Source organism: Piliocolobus tephrosceles, chromosome 11 (genome assembly GCF_002776525.5).
Source record: "Piliocolobus tephrosceles isolate RC106 chromosome 11, ASM277652v3, whole genome shotgun sequence".
NCBI classification, from domain to species: Eukaryota; Metazoa; Chordata; class Mammalia; order Primates; family Cercopithecidae; genus Piliocolobus; species Piliocolobus tephrosceles.
The window spans coordinates 102,870,395-102,875,186 of record NC_045444.1 but is presented as its reverse complement, the minus strand read 5'-3'; positions in this window follow the sequence as shown (position 1 = coordinate 102,875,186).

The window sequence follows — 4,792 nt, the reverse complement described above, 5'->3', positions numbered from 1 at the left end:
TAAATCACTGCAACGTTGAACTTCTCAGCTCAAGGGATACTTTCACCTCAGCCTCTTGACTATCTGAAATTACAGGCACATGCCACCAAGCCCGGCTAATTTTTAAGATTATTTTTTGTAGAGGTGGGGTCTCACTATGTTGCCCAGGCTGGTCTTGAACTCCTGAGCTCAAGTGATCCTCCTGCCTTGGCCTCCCAAATTGCTGAGATTTCAGGTGTGAGCCATCACATTGGGTTGGACTTTCTTATGGACCATTTATTCCTGCATATGAGGCAGCTTATTTACAGAGACATAGATTGGAAAAATTATGTTCTTTCATGATTATTAAGGGGGAATGAAGGCAAAGGGAAGCCAAGTAGCTTGTGCAAGGATATAGAGAACACTGGAGCCCAAACTTGATCTCAGGCATCCTAGTTTCTTCTACTTATCCAGCAGGCCACTCTGTAGCTCCAGCAAGTGGAATACCATCAGCCTTTGCTCAGTAGTCTACTCTTACTATAATTGAATCCACCACACTGGAAATTTCGTAAGTGTTCACAGTGCATTTTTGTCTACAGATGTGAAATGTTAAGGTTGGATTAGAAGTCATTGGCTGACTGCAATGTCCCTGAGGACCACAAGGGGGCGAACAGCTAGGCTGCCTGTGTCCCTCTGTCCCGCTGTCTCTCTGTCTCACCTGAACCCTCTGTACTCCTTAATTTTTTTTATTTTTATTTTTATTTTTTATTTTTTGAGACGGAGTCTTGCTTTGTCACCCAGGCTGGAGTGCAGTGGCGTAATCTCGGCTCACTGCAAGCTCCGCCTCCTGAGAGTCTTGCTCTGTCGCCCAGGCTGGAGTCCAGTGGTACAATCTCGGCTCACTGTAATCTCCACCTCCCGATTTCAAACGATTCTCCTGCCTCAGCCTCCCAGGTAGCTGGGATTACAGGCACTTGCCACCATGCCTGGCTAATTTTTGTGTTGTTAGTAGAGACAGAGTTTCACCATGTTGACCAGGCTGGTCTCGAACTGCTGGCCTGAAGTGATCTGCCTGCCTGGGCCTCCGAAAGTGCTGGGATTACAGGCGTGAACCACCACGCCCGGCCTACTCCTTAATTCTACATATGTATACTTTGTCTCTTTGTGACATTCTTTTTCATTTTATTATAATAAGTTACATCTATTCCCCCCCCCCCCCTTTTTTTTAGATGGAGTCTTGCTCTGTCGCCCAGGCTGGAGTGCAGTGGCGCCATCTCGGCTCACTGCAAGCTCTGCCTCCTGGGTTCACGCCATTCTCCTGCCTCAGTTTCCTGAGTAGCTGGGACTACAGGCGCCCACCACCAAGCCTGATTAATTTTTTGTATTTTTAGTAGAGATGGGGTTTCACCGTATTAGCCAGGATGGTCTCGATCTCCTGACCTCATGATCCACCCACCTCCCAAAGTGCTGGGATTACAGGTGTGAGCCATCACGCCTGGCCACATCTATTTGCTTTTTTATCTTTCCCTCTCTCTCTCTCTTTTTTTTTTCTGTGCTCCTCTAACCCCACATCCAGCTGCCCATCGCATGGAGCTAAAGCTTATTTCACCCAGTTTGCCTAGGTGTTAAATTGCTCCTGGTTTTCAGTTCTCAAAAGGTACAAATGAAACATTTCGTATTTCCCTCCTCTAGCCTTTCCTCACGCTGATTTGATGTTTTCTTATATGGACACCAATTACCTTCCTCTCTTCTAGCTGAGTGGTCTTCAGTAGAAAAAGAAAGGGATCTACCCCTGACTGAAATAAAATAGCACACCCAGAAACAAAAGGCCAATCAGTTCTTAAGGAATTTCCTGAGTAGGGGAAAGGTAAGCTTTGAGGCCTGTATCCTGTCTCTACTGCAACTAAGATGGCACCAAAATAACCACCCAAAGTGTGGGATTCCTGTGGATCTGGGCAAAAGGCAATTCCTTCCTTCCCTTTCTCCAGCATTTCACATTTCTTATTGTCAGATTATTCTTTTTAGTGTTCGGTCCAAATTCTCTGCAAATTCTGTCCAAATTCTCTGCTAATTTGTTCTGTCCATGGGGGAAAGATAAATGGAGGGGCTGCTAGCTATTTTGTGTTCCTGGAGGACTTACAATCATCCCCTTGCACAGAGCCAGGCTACAAGCTGCAGGTTCAGACCTCAGGGTGATGAGGATACAAGACTGGCTTTCTGCCCCAAACAGAACTATTTACATCTGCATTCGATGGAGGCACAACCCAGACTAAATCAGGGAGAAGGAACGGTCCCATTCGTCGCAAGGATAAATTACCCTAATTGAGTGGTTAAGAGCCTGAATGATTTCTAGATACTTTACAGTAAGGGACCTGCTACTCCTAGATGCAATAATAGAAAACCACGGACCATCAGAGCCATTTGGGAAAGAGCATTAGCATCCCGTCTGCTCACATCCTTGGTCCTCAGCACTGGTTTCCAGGAACCCAGCTCCGTTTTAACAATTAGTGCAATATTATTTGAATTTTTACTTTAATTTTCTCTTGTACGTTTCTGAAAAAGCAGGGTCTCTTTTTCTTATCCCTATGTGTATACATGTGCAGTATATGCCTTTTATTTTTAATTTTTTTCATTTTTGCATGTTATAACAGTATATGCCTTTTAGACTTCTGACACAAATCTCTACTTCTGAATTATGAAAGTAAATTCCCACATCCCTCTACTCCGCCTCCATAAAACAGGCAACTCTAGAATTCCTCCTCAGCACCCCCTCCAGCTTGCTATAGGTATAGACACCTCTGCTTCTGGAAAAATGAAAGCTTAGTTATTTACTTTTTGAAAAATGTAAAATCCTGCTTTATGCAGTCAGTTGGAGAACTAGATTTTAAAAATATTCTTATTATTATATTTGAGACAGAGTCTCACTGTGTCACCCAGGTTGGAGTGCAATGGCATGATCTCGGTTCACTGCAACCTCTGCCCCCTGGGTTCTCCTGCCTCAGCTTCCTGAGTAGCTAGGCTTACAGGCGTGTGCCACCATGCGCAGCTATTTTTTGTGTTTTTAGTAGAGATGAGGTTTCACCATGTTGGCCAAGCTGGTCTTGAACTGCTGACCTCAAGTGATCTGCCGGCCTTAGGCTCCTAAAGTGCGGGTATTACAAATGTGAGCCACTGTGCCTGGCAAAACAAAAAATATAAATTTTTTAAAAACTGTATCTTTGATTAAAACTCCATATATTTAATACATACAAAAGTATATACAGTGGAATGTCTCCTTCCTGCTGAGGTCTGATTTAAAAAGTAATGCTTTATAAGCTATGGCATCAGGGATCCTTATTTGCATATATCCCCTCTAAGGCTCTGTATCTAATTTTGTATTTATAATTTTGTATTTTGTTTTTTGGTAAAAGTGCCCCCCACAAATTGTATGAGCTTCAGTGCACCCAAAACTTGATTCTGCTCTTCTTCCATCCATCACCCACATCCCATTCCCTTCCCAGCAGGCAGCCAATGCCATTCATTCCTTTTTTAAAAAGATTGTTTATTTTTAACTGACTTATAATAGTCATGGATATAATTGTTATATTTCAATTACATAATCAATTTCTTGCATATTTTTCTGGATATGTTTTACGCACATTTAAGTAAAAACATTTATTTATCTTCCCTTCCCTTTCATATAAATGGCAGTGTGCTATGTACACTGTTCTGCACTTTTTGCATTTGTCTTGAAGTAAATTCATCTCTTTGAATTTTGTTTTCTCCATCTATAATATGGAAATAATTGCACCTATCCCATAGACTTCTGTTAGGATTACCTGAGATAATGTAAAGCACTTAGCTCATTGCCTGGAATACATTAAGTGATCAATAAATTTAAGTTATTATTCTATTATTAATGTTTAAAATATACTACAAAGCTACAATAATAAAACTAATGTGGCATTGATAACATACTAGCAGACTGATGAAACTAAGTAAGAAACCTCTTCAACTTCCTCTTTTTGATTTGTGTGCAAGATACTGTTGCCAACAGATGAAATACAAACACTAAAAAGAAAGTTTGTCTCAAGGAACTTAAAGACTAGGGGAAGAGAGAATATGTGTGTGTCAAAAATATAATACAAAAAGAATTGTGGATAAGCTCAGTGCAGTGGTATGTGCCTGTAGTCCCAGCTGCTTAGGAGACTGAGTCAAGAGTGTTGCTTGAGCCTAGGAATTCAAGGCCTTAGTGGGCTGTGATTATGCCTGTGAATAGACACTGTGCTCTAGCCTGGGAAACAGGATCCATCTCTAAAAAGAAATCAGTCAATCACAGATAAATGGTCTTGGGGGTTTAGTGAGGAGCTCTGATGATGGGGATACAGGGAATACAGAATCAGGAAGGTTAAGTGGATGAAGTGGTGTCTGAACTGATTAAGTAGAAATTTGGAATCCAACAATAATAGGAGGATGGTGGTTATGGCAAGGATGATCCAATCTGACAGAAGCACAAATGCTGAGAACAATCTGGTTCACCAAAATAATGTGTAAAAGAGTTTATTCTTTAACATAGAGTTATAGATTGGCAGAATGTTTTCCTATATGACATGATCTCTGGGGTCCTTTCTACAAGTCTGAACAAGTAAAAGAGAGGCAGAAGTCCCTTGGCGGGGGATAAGATGTGCATTTTGATTGAATTTGGCATCTGAGTCTAACTCCTAACTGCATTAAAGGGGGGAAACAGTATCAATATTAACAAAACCGATCCCTCATGAACAGACTCAAAGTCTAAATCTTTAGCTAGCTCTTTATCAATAACATGTTCTAATTACATGTGAGGCTTTGAAAATAT